We start from the raw sequence: 17,900 nt of genomic DNA, 5'->3' as shown, positions 1-17,900 counted from the left end.
CTACCAAGATCTCTAGCTGTGCCTGACTCCCACCCTACTGACCGCTGAAGCCAGCTCACATATGTCTACACAACGCAGAGGCAGACACAGTACATGCGCAGAATCCAAATGTAAAAAAAAAAAAAAAAAATCTTAGGTGACTTTAAGTAAAAGCACGTTTTTAACTTATTATTGTAGTCTGGGAAAATTTACGGGCTTTAATATATTTCCAAATGAAAGTTTAAGGAGAAAGACATCATGTGGTATGTATACATGTGTATATATGTGTCGGCAGGCTCATCCTATTTTTAAACATTCTCACAGGTATTTCCTATAGGTTTTAATGACACACAGAAGTCGATCGGGCCAAGTTCATCTCCAAATAACTCCATAATTTCTATCCAGCAGTTCACACATGGATGAATATCCCACAAATGCTATCCACAGCTGGAATTGGTAAGGAATGACTATCGAGGGACTCCCATCAACAAGGCTACTCTACTCGCATGTGAGCGAGGGAGGGGGCTGAGACCGAGCAGTTTGGAGGTAGGAACGGAGCCTCCTCAGTATCTAAGATGGAGCAGTGGACAGCATGCCCAGGTGCACATGGAGGATACGGCACTCCACTGGGGCCTGCAGAAGACATCTGGTGCCAAAGCAGAGGAAGGAGAGTAGAACAAATTGGACAACACCACCAGCCAAGAGTGAACAGGAAATATCTGGGCGAATGGAGACTCTAAGGTGGACTATGTCAGCCAATGGCCCTTGGAAGGAGTTCCTCACCGTTGGATCAGCAACATCAACAGCATTTCGGGTCTATCAAAACCACTTTAGCAGAACCCTCAGAGCATGCTCCACACTGGGGACCCTGGGATAGTATCGGGGGGCTATTCCCTATGCACTGGGAGACTGGGTGTAGTTTCTCCCCTTATCTTTCCCCTTTCCCCAGATACAGGAGGGAAAAGAAGAAAATTTGGAAAGAGTGATCTCACCCACTTTCTCCTAACCCTCGATCCTTCCCACCCTGATAAGCTATATAAACATCAGTAAAAAATGTCAAGATCATTCCTTGTTTTAAATCATGTTTCAAAGATTATATAATTTGGGGCCCAATACAGTAGCCTAATGGCTAAAGTTCTCACCTTGCAAACTCTGTAATCCCGTATGGGCGCCAGTTCTAATCCCATATAGGCACCCAGCTCCACTTGGAATCCAACGCCCTGCCTGTAGCTTGGGAAAGCAGTCCACAATGGCCCAAAGCTTTGGGATTCTGTGCCCGTGTGGGAGACCCGAAGGAAACTTCTGGCTCTTGGCTTCAGATTAGTTCAGCTCCAGCTGTTGTGGCCACTTGGGAAGTGAACCAATGGATAGAAGATGTTTCTCTTTGTCTCACCTTTTTCTCTATATATACTCCTTTGCAATGAAAATAAATAAATCTTTTTAAAAAGTTATAATTTTAAGCCCTCCTTAGGTTTTGAGATGATCTCTTTTAAGGTTTGTTTTGTTTTTGTTTGAAAGGTAGGTTTACAGAGAGAAGGAGAGACAGAGATCTTCCACCTGCTGGTATGCTCCCCCAAACGACCACAATGGTGGGTCCGAAGCCTGGAGCCGGGAGCTTCTTTTGGGTCTCGTGTGTGGGTGCACGGGCCCAAGGACTTGGGTCATGCCCTGCTGCTTTCCCAGACACGTTAGCAGGAACTTGGGGTTATCGCAGCTCTACACAAGCCTGAACACACACTCTCTGAACTGATTGATTTCTTCTTCATCTCCATAACAAATTCCCTCCTCTCCCTCACACAAGACCAATTTAAAATATATCTTACCTCTGTATTTCTCATTCAAAAACATTTCTTTATATAAACAAAGTGAACAAATTGCACGTATTTCATGCTACAGATTTAGAAGCATAACGACGCGCCCCCCCCCCCACCTTCTCTCCTACCTGCAGTCCCCATCTTCCCGCCCTCTTCCTCATTTGCTTTGCTTTTCCTTTCCTAACTTTTACAAGGGCCTGTTTTTATTTCAGAACAGCCTGCTATGCCCCAGGAGAACAGACCAAGGCTGTGTATCATAATCAAACCCCACAATGTCCGTCTCACCCGTGCAGGTCACACTCTCATACTCTGTGTTAGTCATCTCTTTACATTTTTACTGGAGTTTATTAGTTCCCACAAAGGAGATACTTGTGCACTTACCTTAACTTTATACACTTTATACACTTCTACATATTTTGGGTTCTTTTTCATAGTAAAATACTTTCTATTGTGGTAGCGCTTTCAGCGACACAAAACACAGCCCCCAGGCCCGGTGCAGTAGCCTGGCGGCTAAAGTTCTCACCAGGAGCACAGGCCAGGACCCCATATGAGTGCCAGTTCTAATCCTGGCAACCCCACTTCCCATCCAGCTCCCTGCCTGTGGCCTGGGAAAGAGTTGAAGACGGCTCAAAACCTTGAAACCCAGCACCCCTGTGGGAGACCTGGAAGAAGCTCTGGGCTGCTGGCTTCGGATTGGCTCAGCCCGGGCGTGTGGCCACTTGGGGAGTGAATCATCAGAGGGAAGCTCTCTCTGTCTCTCCTCCTTTCTGTCATCCTTGTGCAGGGGCCATGCTAGTCTTCTCTGTATCATTCCAATTTTAATATATGTACTGCTGAAGTGAGCACATCTCCTCCTTTCTGTATATCTGATTTTCCAATACAAATAAATAAATCTTAAAACACACACACACACACACACCTGGATTCCCAGTTTGTTTTGGTAAGCGTCTTGCAGATCTTTCTCCACCTTCCTACCCACTGCTCTGTTCAATGGTCTGTTGGATTCCCCACACGCTGAAAGACAGGCCAGCCTCTGCCATGATCATGTTACAGCAAGCGCTTCAAAAACGGGATTTGCTATTGATCACTTCAGCTGCTAGTGATAGTTAACCCTGAATCTATTTCACAAGATGATAATTTGGGGGTACCTGGGTTCACAGCACTTTTTGATAGTGTTCAGATCAAATCCCACTTTGTGGTGTTACCTCAGGCGAGAGCTGTCTACACCCCGCGCTGGAGGGGGACGCAAAAGGGCCACGGGGCAAGGAGGGGGTCGTCGCAGTAGCCACACGGTAGCCGAACCTTTGCAGGGAAACCCCAGTTGGTTCACCACTGGGACATGGGACGAGACTACGGCCTCCACGGTCGAAGGTGGACCTATGGACTCGCAGGGTGGTATGGGGAGGGGGGTCGGGGTGCAGGAATTGACCTGAGGTTTTTTTTTTTTTTTTTTTTTTAATTAATTTTAGAAGAACGTTGGGTTGAGGAGAGTTTTCTGAGTATTGGATGTTTATAATACAACTTCCACATTGCAAGGTTTGGGAAATCGTTTTGCTTGAGGGTTTGAGCTTTCTCGATATTTGTTCCTAGGAGAGGCCTTCAACCCATGCAAAAGAAATACAGATAATGAAACAACTATGTGTGAATTTCAACTCTTCGGGACGAAATTAAATTTATATTTTCATTTTCCACAAATGTTTTCAAGCATCCTTGAATTTTTTTTTTTTTTGATAAAGAAAATTAAACAGGTGGTATTAAATCCAATGGTTGTCAGGTGCGGTAAAAAGTTGTTTAAAAGTACATTGGAAATATTTTGAATCTGTATTCTTTTCTATAAGATTTATTTGTTTTTTTTTTTTTTTTTTGAAAGGCAGGTTTTCAGAGAGAGAGAGATTCTTACCACCGATTATCCCACGATCCCGGACACATTGGTCTCACTACTAATGTAACGGGGTACAAGGAACAGTAAGTTGTTTTAACTTGAATGGTACCTGCTTCTCTGAGATTATTCCGGCTGGCATCTAAATGATACTGAGGACACTTTTTGGCGGGGGTGCTTTGAGTTGATCCTATGCCACGGACCCAGCGCCCCTCGTTTCCCATCTATTTCCCCAAGATGTGTCAACTGCCTGGATTCTCTGCTGTAACTCGATGTTCTGCTTTGCTCAGGGTGGAGCCCTGTTCAGCCTAGGTGGACGATATGGCTCAGGTCAGGATCTGAGACTGCAAGTCCTGTATTGTGCATGCCACCTTACATACGCTTGGGGCTTTGCTCATAGGCGTTCGCTGTTCGCCGGCTCGCTCTTCCAAAGCTTACTGACAGCACATCTCGGTTTAACAGCTGAGTTCCATCACCGGCTACTGCAGGAAAATGTGCAACCACTCGCGAGTGACCGTTTCGTCTTGGATGAGCCAGGGGGTGATCCGACCCGCTGGTCTCCGGAGCTGGCGAGCGCCCACACTTCTCTCCCCGGTGACAGCGGAACTACGTGGCGGTTGAGGGTGCTTTGCAAAATAAGCGTTATCCTGGCGGGGCGGGTGGGAGTGGGGGAGGGCTGGCGTTCTTTGGCTAAAAGTCTCTTCGTCCTAGAATTACAACTCATTCATTTTGGCAGCTCAAGAGTCACTCACAACACGTTTTCTTTTTAACTACTCTTGGTCATTGAGGGGGTTTAGGGGCGCGGGGTTCAACTTGTCAACAGCGCCGCGAATTCAGTGGCCAGAACGTGCGCTTTGGACTGGGTGCACCTGCATAGGGTTCCTGGTGCGCACCGAAGTGGGACGCAGAGCCTGGGTTCGCAGCCTCTGCGGGGCCTCCGCCCACCCGGGCTTGTGGATCTGGTCCCTTTGAAGGACCCGGTGTGGCTGGTCAGTTCTCCGCAGCAGCGTGATGCTCATCTGATTGTCGCCAAAGCTTCAGAAACCTTGAATCGACGCCCGTCGTGGTGGACAGCTTGGCCTTGGAAAGAGCTGACGTCTGATAAAGTCATTTACCCCAAAGCCACTCACATTCTTCGGGTAGTCGTGGCCGAGTGGTTAAGGCGATGGACTAGAAATCCATTGGGGTCTCCCCGCGCAGGTTCGAATCCTGCCGACTACGGGAGTTTGGTTTATTGGTGTCAGACGAACCGTGAACTGGTTCGCAAGAAAGCTTGCACCCCGACTGGAGTTTCCAATCCCTTGAGACACCAAACAACAACAAAACTCCTTTGCGCAAAAGGCCGGCACGTGACCTGGGGGCTCACGTGTTTTCATTTTTATCTACTTATTTTCATTTTCATTTGAGAAGCAGGGAGACACAGATCTTCTCTTCAGATTCACAACAGCTGACAGTTAAGGCTAGGCCAGGCTAAAACCAGGAGTGGAGAACTTCATCCGGGTCTCCCAGGTCGGTGTCAGGGACCCGACCATGAACGTAGGTCATAGGGTTGCCTCCATTCGTGCACAATAGTATCAAACTGACAGCTGAGATTGGGATTGGACTGCAGGTACTTGGATGCAGGGTGTGGATGCCCCTGGGTGGGAGATCACTCGCTGTGCCAAATGCCCGGCCACAGTCACAATCCATGTCATGAAAGTATTTGAAGCCCTAATGACCGTGCAGGTTCAGTTCTTCAGGTGACCTGTGCAACGTAACACAGTGGCACATGCTGCGGCTGGTGATACGAAGACGCATTTCCAGGAGTGTGACTTACATAGTTCATGATTACATAGAATCCGACACAATTGCAGGCTCACATACAGTTTCCAGAAAATGTGCAGACCCACTCACCCACATCCCCCCAATGATGCCATCTTGCAGTGTTACGATATCACAAGCTGAATGCTGACTTCGCCACAATCCACCCATATGTTTCGGATTCTCCCAGTTTTACTTCTGTTCAGGTGTGTGTGAGTACGTGTGTGCATGCCTCTAAAAACCAGAGAACTACACATCAGTTCTCCTTTTCTAGAATTTCATCATTTCCAGCATGCTGTATAAATGAAATCCTACCAAATGCAACCTTCTGAGACTGGCTTCACTTCTTTTCCCTCGTTTCTTGGTGACTCATCTAAGTTGTTTTATAAATCAAGGGCCAATTTGTTTTTGCTGCTGAGAAGTATTCCATGGTATGAAGATCTCATAATGACGTAGCCAGTTACTTGGTTAATAACCCATTCATCTGGTTGTTCCAGTGTTGGGACACCACAAGGAAAGAGGCTGTGTAAGCACACACAAGGATTTTTGTGGACAGTGATTACACCTCCTGGTGTGTGAGTCAGTCTTTTGGTCTTTTGAAGTCAGCTGCATAACAGCACAGCTATTTCATTTTGACAGCATAAATGCTATGCAGGTAGTCGTGGCCGAGTGGTTAAGGCGATGGACTAGAAATCCATTGGGGTTTCCCCGCGCAGGTTCGAATCCTGCCGACTACGATGTGTCTTTTACAAACCCAACACTTTGGGAAGCAAGCCAGCTAGGAGCACAGGTCCTGGGTTAAGAGTCCAATGGCAGCCATGGTGAGCATGCAGATGTGCAGAGAAACTGCTTATAGCTGACAGAGATAAATTGGAAAGTACAAGCAGAACTGCAAGCTGTAATTTTTAGGTTGATAGAATTTGAATATTCCAACTGGAAGAAAGGGCTGGGTCCATGTCTTTCCAAGAACAGGAGACATCTTGCGGAAGTAGATCCTTAAAATGGTGCCTGTTTATTTTCAGAAGATAGCGAATATCAAAGCAAAAAAACCAACCAACCAACAAAAACTTTGTGAATAAATGGGACAACAGTGTTGGTCAAATGGAGCTAGCAAATTTCTAAAAGTTATTTTGAAGTCTGTGATTATTGCAACCTTGCCTGCGAATACTGCCAGCTGTGGCTTTTTCATTGGAGAGACAGATGCTGGGTTCCTATGAGAGAAGCCTGTCACAGGAGGAGGAAGCTGTAGTCCACATCTTCCCACAGTCACTTATGTGTTCCCCAAAAATAACAATAAATGAAACATTTTCTTCCTCCCATTCAAAGAAGCAGAGTCTTTTATTCTGGTTCAACACCCTATGGTAGGTGAAATAACCTCTCACAGATTCAACCTCTCACAGAAAGTTGTCCCTGACACAAAACCAACGACTGTGGAAACCACGTCAGGACGTTCACGGGTACCAGGGAAGTCCATGGTCACCAGACCCTCAGTGCAGAATCTTGCTTGTGTCACCTTGCCCAACTTCACTGACGCATCCGCCGTAACTGAGCTGTAATTGAAGCACGTGATGGCTGCAGAAACAATCTTTCAAATGTGGCCAAGTCGAGTTAACTTGTAAATGAGATGATCTAATGTGCAGCTCAGCCTGAGGCTGTGGTCCTAGTCCAACCAGTTCTTTGAGTTCCTCCCTCCATTCTCAGATGGCTCTTGGGCTGTGGATTTCTCCCAGTACACCTTTGGGTTGCTACAGGCATACGGGATGTAGGATCAACAGAGTGGAATGAAATCAGAGGGCAAACGGAACCTCCAGTTTAGCTGGTTTTCCACCGTCACGCTGAAGGCTCCACAAATAACTGATCTGTGAGATTCTCTCCTTGTTGGGGGGCGGGAAAGTAGATGCCAGGCAGTTCATGCTCTTAAGTCCCAGGGTCTGCATTTGCCCCGAGTGTTGTCATTGCTGCTGAGACGTGAGACTTGCCATTTTGGTGCCATAAAGACAGGCAGTATCTTCTTTGCAAAAGTCTACTACTTTAGAGAAACAGCGATGATGAAGGAAATATTAAAAATTCTTAAAGTAAGTAAGAGCGGTTGGCTTTGCAGCCACTGCAGGCAGAACTGCAGCCTGTCTCAGGCTTGCATCTGTCCTCTATTGACAACAGAACCCGAGAGAAACTGTCTCACCATGCCATACCTGGGCCTGGGAAGGGGAGGCAGTCCAACTCCAACAGGCAAGCAGATGTGCAAGCTGCTCGCCCCTTTGAGTTGGACTCGTTCAGCTCTCAGACGGTGGGATGTAGATGTGCGAGGTTCAGAACGCCCAGTCTTCTGTATCCGTGCCTGCAGTTCCAATGGCTGTGATGATCTCTGTGAAGCCAGGCTGTGGCAATGCGGCCTGAGCTCTGCCCCGTGTACCAGGGTAAGCTTTCTTTCAGAAGAAACAAGTAAGGCTCACATAGAATGGCTCTACGGCCAGGGTCAAGAACAGATGCCTGCTAAGTACAGTGGACAGTTACACCGTTAAGAGACAGTGCCAGTCCAGGGCCTAGAAATGGCGTCCCATGCTGAGTGACAGAACTGTGCCGGAAGTTAGCATTAGAAATTCGTGAAACATTTGAAGGCTAGGTTGATATTAAACAGTCAATGATCATTCTTCACTAAAACACACGTAGAGAGAAAGTGGCAGCTCAAAGTTATCAACTGTCAGCTACATACATGCTTGCCACATCAGAGATTTTTAATTTCTTGGGGCCCAAGAACTGAGACAATTCAAAAATCACATTTAAATTCTAGACAGCTTTGTCGGTTTCCCATGAACAGGTGCTAATTGAATTATCTCTGGTATATTCGATGATCAGTATTACAAAACAGCTAATGTGAAATAGATTAATGGCAGCTTCTTGCAACAACATAAGGATTCATTTCAGCAAGTAAGTGAATAAATCCCTCAGAATATATACACATTGAGACCTTGGGTTGATATGAGGTGGCGATTCCTCATCCCTGGATACTGTCACACGTGGAAAGGGATGTTGGCTTCCCCCTTGTCTCTCCCTGGGGGAGGGGAGGGGGCAGGGAAAGAAGAAGAAGAAATAGCAAATTGGAAACAATGAGTTCGCCCAATTTTCCCCAAACCTTGATCCTTCCCACCCTGATCAACCATGTAATCATTATAAAAAGTAAAAATTAAAAAAAAATAATAAACATGGCCAAAGGAACACCATGGAAGTAGGCATAAAATTATCGGGATATTTAGTGACTGCTAACATTGCCTCAAGTACTCATGTGGGTTCAGTTGTGTTCAAATACTTTAGAGTCCAGTAATAGTTAACTTAAAGCGTGGATCTAATTTTCACCTGTCTTCATCGGGAACACCTACAAATTCTGGCGGTAACACCTGCCAGGCCACACCTGGCGAAGCTCCATTCTCAAGGCCAGCTTTCCTCCCTGTCCAATCAGCTGGATCCTTCCACGCTTCAGGGAAGTGAGTTCATTACCCTTTATCACGCAATAAAACAAGGAAGTTCCACTGAGAATTACCGTGGTCGTGTAGCAAAATGTTTGTGGTTGTGGGGCAGAAGAAATAGATGCAGGACCGCATGAAGCAGAGGCTGTGGGAGTCAAGTGAACCCAAGAGAGGTCCCAAAAGGAAAATATGTATCCTTAAAACAAGGATCTTTAAGTAAAAAGAAGATAGGTTCCACCGAGATTTGAACTCGGATCGCTGGATTCAGAGTCCAGAGTGCTAACCATTACACCATGGAACCCCACTACAGAAGCTACTGTCGCGATGTCACCAGCATGAGGCACTATTCCTTCTCTGCACCCCACAGTCTCCTTAGACGACCGCGCCCCGTTTCTCAGTGTGCAGCCGTGGCTCGCATTCCCTTTGCGGTGCGCGCACACAGGTAGCAGAAGCTCTGGGTCCCCGTCTGAGCTACCTTGCAAGGCCGGGCTCAGGAAGCAGGGAGCTCCTGCCGACCCCCGCCCGCCGAGCCGGACGGCCCAGCACCGTGCCCACGGGGCCTTTCGAGCTGCCCAGGGGGCTGCGCGAGGGACACCCGCACCTCGCTTCCCTGCCGCTGGGTGCCCAGGCCTCTCAGCAGGGCGCTGGACAGGCCGAAGCCCTTACCTCCTAATTCTAGATGGAGATTTCCGGGAGGCTGGGGAGTGGAAACCCACGCCCGGGCGCACTTTGAATCGAGCTCTCTCGCGCGCTGACGACTCTTGGCAAAACTTGAGCACTCGCAGCTCACACTCAGAGCCACCTGTGGACTCTATCACACCTGTCTATCCAAGAACGCAGTATGAAAAAAAGAAAGAAAGAAGGAAAGAAAGAAGGAAGGAAAGAAAGAAAGAAAGAAAAGAAAAGAAAAGAAAAGAAAAGAAAAGAAAAGAAAAGAAAAGAAAAGAAAAGAAAAGAAAAGAAAAGAAAAGAAAAGAAAAGAAAAGAAAAACAGAGCAGACCCATCGAAGAACTCCGCCCACCATCATCTCATCCCAAGGACCAACTTACGTGGATTGTGTGTGATGAAAGCGATATTTGGCCTCCCCTAAACTTGCAATTACAACATAATCAGGTAGAATGCCCTGTGAAGCGGCATTTCACCAAACACCTGGCCAGCGACCTTCCAAACTGCCAAGGCCATCAATTCAGGGGGAAAAAGCTAGACCCTAAAGAGACAAAAATGTGACCAAGGTGAATTCGGAACTCTGGCTTGCAGCAAACGTGGAGCAATTCTCTCCTCGTTGTTAATGAGCTGCCCCGACCGTCTGTGGCTGTGGTGGGAGTATAGGGCGTTGAAGGAGGAAGCAGGCATGCTGGTGCTGGGTTCACTGCTGTGCTCAGGGCCATGGACACAGAACCGAACACTGCCCCTCCTGTGGAGGTGCTGACCTGGAGGGACCCTGGAGAGGAGCTGTGAATAAAATAGCAGCCACACACTAAAACAAACAAACAGTGAGTGATGCTTGTCCCTGTGGACAGCTGAGATTGGTCCCCCAGCAGGGGCCGTGCTACATCCAGCCTGGGGAACTGCTGCGGATGCCTCCTGCTCCCCTGTCAACGTCTTATTTATTCTCAAAACAAACAAAACCCCCAAAAATGCTATGAAATATTCTTCCCATCCACAAGACCCAGAAGCCAAAGACTAGGCTATGACTTCTACTCTGGATTCCAGGTCACGTGGAATAAAAATCCATGAATCTGCTTTGCCATAAAGATGCCTCTGGACTTATGTGGTCTTGGCGACTATTTCAGGTCTGTCATGAAATGAAACCTGTGGAGCCTGGGGTAAGAATCTTCTGGATTCACCATTACTCTGTGGGAGAGTTAGTACAGCCAGAAATAAATGCTGTAAGCAGAAACGAAGCATCACAGCACTAACATAAAACCATCTTCCATTGTGCCTGATCATGTCAACAACCTTGGTCTTGGAAATGAGGCCACAGGTGCACCGAAGCCTGAAGCCAGTTCTCAGAGTGCTCCAGGCACCTGACATCGCAGTTTGAAGTGATGACCCCGACACAAGGAGAGCAGAGAAAACACTGGGGAAAGGCCACATGCGTGTTAGAAATGAGAACATTCATTACAGGAAATGTAATGGTTTCTGTGAGGTGTCGATTCTGTTCTACTCAAGGGGGAAATATCTATTCCTCAAAAAAAAAAAAATCATTCAAGATGAATTCTCCAACTCTGAACATGCAAGGGAGACTCTTGCACCCACAATAATCATCAATGGATGACTGGGGGAAGATCGGTCAACATCACCGATGGATCTCTTCATCTGCTGGCTGGCAGCAGAGATCAGCCAAAGGACGGCAACAGGAATCCAGAGAGTTGAGGGCTGTGTGTTCCTCCGTTGAGCCTGCTGTCACCTGTCAGGAACACCTGTCATGAAGTCTCTGTACAGCCTTTCCAACCCCTAACAGCTTCAGGTTCTGTCCTACTCGCTTCAAATTCAAGGCTCATGAGGGGGTGGTGATGCCAGGCATGCTGCCCATTGGCCATTATAAATCGCTAAAATTGTCCTCAAATATTTTAGTTTGAGGAAGCATTCCATTTAGCCCAAATGGTTAAGCCCCTGCCGTTCATGTGGGAGACCAGGATGGAGTTCCAGCCTCCTGGTTTCAACCTGGCCCAGACCTGATCATTGTGGCTATTTGAGGAGAGAACTAGCGAATAGAAGACCTGTATGTGAGAGAGAGAGAGAGACTAACAAGTCTTTAGAATACAGGGTAGGGGATGTTGTGATGCAGTAGTAGGTCAGACTTCCCCTTTGGAGACCTGTGTGCCACATCAGAACAGCAGCTAACCCAGCTCCCTGCAGATGTGCCAGGGAAGGGAGCAGAGGACAGCCCAAGGGCTCGGGCCCTGACACCCACGTTCGGGGTCCCTGACATTAACCTGACCCAGAACCTGCATTGAGGAGTGAACCGCTGACAGTATGTTTATTCTGCCTTCGTGAGTGACTTAGCTTGTTCAGATCACTTTTTCTAATGGGCAAAAGGTTTGTCTGCAGATTCGATTTCCAGTTATCAGTGCAGTGATGAAGTGAGGCATTCTTAGACACTTTAGATCTTTTTGAATTTTTTGTTCACTGTGCTGAGTAGTAGATGGACCTTATAGTTTTGTCAAATTTTCTCATGTTCATTAGCTATTTTATCTTTCATCTTCCTGGGATCGTTCCAGTCAGTGTCGAATGATCCAGAATGATCTTTCCTAACTTTTGCTCTCCTGTTTTCCCTCTTTCAGTTCCTTTTTCTGGAGACCTGCTTAATTTTTTCAATTTTAAATTCATTTCAAGCATCACATATATATATATATATTTCTATTTCTAGGTGTTCCTGTTCTCTGAAAGCTCTTTCTACAAATAACAGTATCCATGACTGTGTCATGGATACAAAATGTTTTCTTATTTCCTGGAAAAAGGTAGTGAGAGATTTGACTCTATCCAAGTAAACCCGTCTGTGCCAGGCTCTCTTTGTTTGCTCTTGTACTTTCCTTTCTACAGACCTCTGGTGGCCGTTAGCAGTCCAGTCACACAGAGCAGGGAAACAACAAAGCCTCATTGTCATTATGGGCACGATATGCCAGTGGGGGGCATCTGAGTATGATTGTGTAAAGGGGACATTGCAATCACGTGACTTCGCGTGGATGATGCTTCCATTTCTGGAAACAGGAAGGGAGTGATATGACAGGTTTCCAACATCAGTGAACCAAGTGATGAAGGAAAAGGGATGAGTCTGAAGATTCCAACTCCCAGCTCAGCAGCCACAGACTGACCCAAGCACACCCAGGGGTGCTCAGGGGAGAGACTCGTTTCCTTCAGCTGCAGGGCCAGAGCTGAGCAAAATCAGACCGATTTGATAGCTTGTGGTTGACTGAACCCTATGAGTTGAACACTCCTGTTAAAGTAAGGGACTGATGATGGGGAGTGAACAGGATCTTGTAAGCAGGGCAGAAGTTGTGTTTGACAGGGGAGGAGTGACTTCTGGGACTGAAATTGCATTCTCAGGTAGGTAGGGGAGCTGAGACAGTAGTTTTGACAGGGGAAACTGGGGGTCGTGTCTGGGTCAGGTCAAGGTACCTGCTCACAGATGAGACCTGCACTGGGCTTAAAATAGCATCACCTGTGGCCCACTAATGCACACAAAAGCTGGGGCTGGGGAACGTGCCTGGCTGGGCTAGGCCTCCATACCCACCTGCATTGTCAGAGTAGGGAGCAGGCCACCTCAGGCTGGGCCACAGCACCTAGATCTGGAGCAGATTTTCTAGGGTGCTTGTTGGCTTGCCTCTGTGGGACTGCAGCAGCAGCTGCTGGTTTACATGGAGAAATGGAGCTGGCAGAGGTGAAAGGTAAAACCAGGCTGGACCACAGAGTTCGCCTGACAGAAACCCACTGAGATAGTTGGGAGCATGCCAGGTGGGGTTAGGCTGTAATACCTGCTGATATGTGCAAAGGCTGGGACTGAAGGCAGAGCCTGCCAAGCAGGGCTGAGACATTCATCAACATGCATGAGATCTAGGGCTGAGAACAGACTGGTCAGGGAGCTTGGGAAACTCCCTAAGCAGGCTGCAACACCTGCTGAGGAGGGCAAGAACTGAAGCTGAGGGCAAGCCATAGCAGCGAAGGCAGTGGCAACACTCCTTAGCATTTGAGTAGACTGGGTCTGGGGTCAGGCCCAGCCAGGCCGCAGCACTATGAATGGTGAGACTGGGAATGAATGCTGAGATGGGGGTGAGCCATCTCAAAGTGATTCTTTTGCAGTGGACAGCATGCCTAAATGTACATGACAGACATGACAACCAGTTCATCTAGGCAAGCAGAGTACATTGAGTGCCATGTCAAAGAATGGAGAGCAAAACAGATTGAGTCACTCTCCTGGCCCAAATTTGCAGCATGTTCCAGGTCTGTGGATGCACTAAAGGTGGACTTTGTCAACTAGTAGCCCTTGAAAAGATGTTTGCAGCCCTGGTGCAACAAAGCTGATAACATCTCAGAACGATCAAAACCACTCAAGTAACACCCTTGGAAGATCCTTCCCTATATCAGCATCTCTGAAGTATCATCAAATGGTGTCCCCCACCTCCGGGTACTGATGCAGTCTGACAGCAAAGAGCAATCAGTTGAATTTTCAAATGAAGATGCAAATACATATGGAACAGTGCTAAGTAGGATGATTCATCAAAAAGGTCAAGTTAAAATCACAATGGTTAACATGAAAATGCCTGAGTGCCCCACGTTTTGTCTGGGGTCTAAAGCAACCAGAAGCCTCCTACATTGTTGTTGACCGTGTAAACTGGCTTTAGTTTTTGGAAAACTGCGAAGCAGCATCTGAGAAAGTTAATAAAATTAAACCTGTCAGAGTACCTTAAGAAGTTAATGGGAAAATGGCATTAAAATATAAGTTAGTTTTGGTGCTACAAATTTAAAAAGTCTCGCAAAGTAGTTTAAAAAGGTTTATTTATTATTTTTATTGGAAAGTTAGATTTTTTACAGAAAGACAGGAAGAGAGAAAGATCGCTCATCTGCTGATTCACTTCTCAAATGGTCACAATAGCCAGCGCTGAGCTGATTTGAAATCAGGAGCCAGGTTTGCCATGCGGGTGCAGGGTCTTAGGCTTTGAACCATTCTCCACTGCTTTGCTAGGCCACAAGCAGGGAGCTGGATGGGAAGTGGAGCAGCCAGGACACAAACCAGATCTGTATGGGATCCTGGTATATGCAAGGCGAGGATTTAGCCACTGAGCTTCAAAATTTCTACAAATTTTTGAAGCTCTTTTGTATGCATGAATTTCAATATTTTTTGCACCCAAAATAAATGTGTTTTAATTTCATTTTTCCATATGCATACATCCTATGATCTAGAAACGCAGTCTGTCTGATAATTGAGACCTTACGGTCACTTAAAATTACGTGCAAAAAGTTCAGGGCAGTGGCATTTAAAAAAAAATTATTACTATTAACTCTAAACTGGAAACAATTTAAATTTCTATCAACATGAGCATGGATCTGTACATTCTGGTGTATCTGTAAAATGCAAGTCATTGTGAAACAATCAGCTGCCGTTGGAGGTAGAAACCCAGTGAATTTCAAACACAACCTTGAGTGGCAGTAGCCAGACCTAGGAGACCGAAAACAGGGACGTCGGCTGGGTGTCCATCAGAACTGTCCCTAGGGCGGTGTCCTGAATTCTTGCAAACGTTCCATTCAACAGGAAGCTTGAACCGTCAAGCCCCTAGGCCTGTCTAATGAAGCATCCCCAGGATACTGCGATTTCACTTCACTGGAAAACGCTACAATATCAAGTGAAAGATATTCGACAGTGAAATAGCAAGCGCCACCCCTCGTGAAGGGCCGAAATAGCTCAGTTGGGAGAGCGTTAGACTGAAGATCTAAAGGTCCCTGGTTCGATCCCGGGTTTCGGCAGCTGTAAATTTCCTTTTTTCTCTGCTTTTTGGCTAAGATCAAGTGTAAAGATAGTTAATAGCGTATGTGCCCTCAGATCCCGCCTACCTCCCTGGTTCCGACATGGTTTAGGTTTTGCTATAGTAACTGTTGTCAAGTTGAGCACTTAGAGTCTCGGAGATTTTGCTTATTTCAAACAGTTGTTCCCAGCTGCAAGAAAGACGCTGCTGCCTGCGGAGTCAGTAAATTGGCAAGGAAAAAAGATGGGATTTTTCAACACAGATGAAAATTCAGTTGTATGGCTCATGATTATGCATCTTTGACAAACACACACATATAATACAAAATAAGGTATTTAGTATGAACTAATAATATCGACGTATTATTTTTTCCAGTGCAGTATTAGGTAATTAGTGATAAGTCGATTCACAAGTAAAAATGAATTAAATCTGGAATATAATACATATACTTTAAAATCCTCTTGGGATATCTGTAGCAGATGTTCCAACTCATGGGTTGGAGTTCCTGAAGATGCTGGATTACACATGACACAGTTGGGGAGGACACCGCAGTGTGGGACTCAGCAGGCGATGGAGACCTGCGAATCCAGGCAGGTTTAATGCGCCCTCACGGGAGCGCTGCTTCTTGGTCTAGGAGAGGCATGCAGTGAAAACAGCGGAGAGAAAACTTGTTGCACTAACTTCTGGAGGAGCTGGCCTCCAGCCTCTGCGAACCCCAGAAAACCCTCAGGCGAACCCCAGTGCGCGGGGAGCGTTTAGATGTGTTTAGCAGATTTGTGCACGAATGTGAAATACCTGTGTGTTTCTGTGGGATGCAGTACAACATCCCAGCTTTTGTAACATCATCATTATTTTACATACTTTTAAGACATAGATGCCTAAATTTCTATTTACCATTTTCATTACAGCATGTCTCCACACGTGTGGCCGGTTAGCTCAGTTGGTTAGAGCGTGGTGCTAATAACGCCAAGGTCGCGGGTTCGATCCCCGTACGGGCCACAGGTTTAACTTTTGGATCCAAGTCCTACACATACGAGGCACTATTCTCAATTTACAGTAACGCTCCAAATTTAACCTCCGGACTTTGCTAAATGAGGCTTGTGGGCTTCCCCCGGCTTCAGTGTTTTGAAACGCGCTAGGGAGAGGTTGTTGAAGCCGAGCGGAGCAGTGCGGGTGTTGTTTGGAAGGAGGCCGGAGATCCGCCTGCTGCTCAGGCCGCGTCTCTGCGTCGTGACTCCGCAGCGGGGTCGACCTCCTCGGGAAAGGGAAGACAGCGAGTCAGCAAAGGGGCAGTTGGGTGTGTGTTCTCCATCGCGTCTAGGAAGAGGCGACGAAAAACAAAAACAAAAATAAAACCCTAGAACTCCCCGGGATCTGGACTTAAGATCAATGAGGGTTTGTTTGTTTTTAACTTCAAAAACTAAGGTGCTTGACGAGCCAGCCAGGAGTCGAACCTAGAATCTTCTGATCCGTAGTCAGACGCGTTATCCATTGCGCCACTGGCCCGCACCTGCACGCCACGTCATGCTATTAACCCCTTCATTTCTGCACGGCACGGCCAAGCTCGGAAGAAATGCCGTTTTCTTTGCGTAGACGGAATCAGAATCCCAAACCGGCACTCGTTTTGCGTCAGCACGGTTTCTCTGCACTCTATATTTTAACCTGCTTGTCTTTATGGACGATAACGACCACTTTGATCTTTGCAACTATCACTCACATCAATTGTAAAGTTTTCCTCGGAGCAGTACTTATTCCTGTGTGAGTTTATGTGCAGTTTTCAGCTCTTCTTGACTTTTTTTTTTTTTTTTCTGTCCAATCTGCTTGCACCTGAATTGCTCCCCCTGCCAACTTACCCTGGACACTGGTGGTGTATGTTATCTTAAATTTGGTGTTATCTTAAATTTAGATACTTAAATAAATAAATAAATAAATAAATAAATAGCTTTGAAATATGTTTCTGGAGATGTTAGTTACAGTTTCTTTCTCCTTGCCCAAAAAGGAATTAAAGAAAAATCCCTGTGGTGAAATTTGCTATAAAACAGTATTCCAATTCAGTGATACAGATAAAGACACTCAAAGATTTAAAATAAACAAAAAGCAGGTAAGAATAATTTAGTGAAAGTACTGGAGATATTTTAGAATCTCCTTTCATACAGAAACTTACAGACTTAGAACTCATTTAGTAGCAAACACAAAACTTGAAAATCTTGGGAGTGGGGATTAGAATTACGGCTGGCACGAATAAAAGCTCAGCAAAATTCCACGCTGTGAGCAGGATTCGAACCTGCGCGGGGAGACCCCATTGGATTTCGAGTCCAACGCCTTAACCACTCGGCCATCACAGCCACAGATGTGTAATATGTTTTTGGGTGCTGCCCACATCTTTGAATCTGTATGTAGCCCTGACCCCGACAGTCCATCCCTGGCCTCCCCTGCCTCACTCCACCCCAAGCAACGGGCAACGGGCAACGGGCGTGGGGGCTGGAGAAGCGGGTCTCC

At 46.6% G+C, this 17,900-nt stretch overlaps 8 non-coding genes across 8 annotated transcripts; 4 read left to right on the top strand and 4 right to left on the bottom strand.

Annotated features, from left to right (window-relative positions):
* Nucleotides 1-2,531: 2,531 nt before the first annotated feature.
* LOC121159107 lies at nucleotides 2,532-2,639 on the bottom strand. Its single transcript, XR_005884311.1, has one exon. It is a non-coding gene; the product is annotated as a U6 spliceosomal RNA (small nuclear RNA).
* A 2,172-nt stretch (nucleotides 2,640-4,811) lies between these two features.
* On the top strand, nucleotides 4,812-4,893 carry TRNAS-AGA. Its single transcript has one exon. It is a non-coding gene; the product is annotated as a tRNA-Ser (tRNA).
* Nucleotides 4,894-6,127: 1,234 nt separating this feature from the next.
* Nucleotides 6,128-6,209, top strand: TRNAS-AGA. Its single transcript has one exon. It is a non-coding gene; the product is annotated as a tRNA-Ser (tRNA).
* A 2,956-nt stretch (nucleotides 6,210-9,165) lies between these two features.
* Nucleotides 9,166-9,237, bottom strand: TRNAQ-CUG. The gene has a single exon. It is a non-coding gene; the product is annotated as a tRNA-Gln (tRNA).
* A 6,092-nt stretch (nucleotides 9,238-15,329) lies between these two features.
* TRNAF-GAA lies at nucleotides 15,330-15,402 on the top strand. The gene has a single exon. It is a non-coding gene; the product is annotated as a tRNA-Phe (tRNA).
* Nucleotides 15,403-16,326: 924 nt separating this feature from the next.
* Nucleotides 16,327-16,400, top strand: TRNAI-AAU. Its single transcript has one exon. It is a non-coding gene; the product is annotated as a tRNA-Ile (tRNA).
* A 434-nt stretch (nucleotides 16,401-16,834) lies between these two features.
* On the bottom strand, nucleotides 16,835-16,907 carry TRNAR-ACG. The gene has a single exon. It is a non-coding gene; the product is annotated as a tRNA-Arg (tRNA).
* A 757-nt stretch (nucleotides 16,908-17,664) lies between these two features.
* Nucleotides 17,665-17,746, bottom strand: TRNAS-CGA. The gene has a single exon. It is a non-coding gene; the product is annotated as a tRNA-Ser (tRNA).
* Nucleotides 17,747-17,900: the final 154 nt, after the last annotated feature.

The sequence above is a fragment of the Ochotona curzoniae genome, unplaced genomic scaffold, assembly GCF_017591425.1.
Source record: "Ochotona curzoniae isolate NIBS_2020 unplaced genomic scaffold, NIBS_Ocur_1.0 contig_4064, whole genome shotgun sequence".
NCBI lineage: Eukaryota > Metazoa > Chordata > Mammalia > Lagomorpha > Ochotonidae > Ochotona > Ochotona curzoniae.
This window is presented reverse-complemented; position numbering and strand designations above follow the sequence as displayed.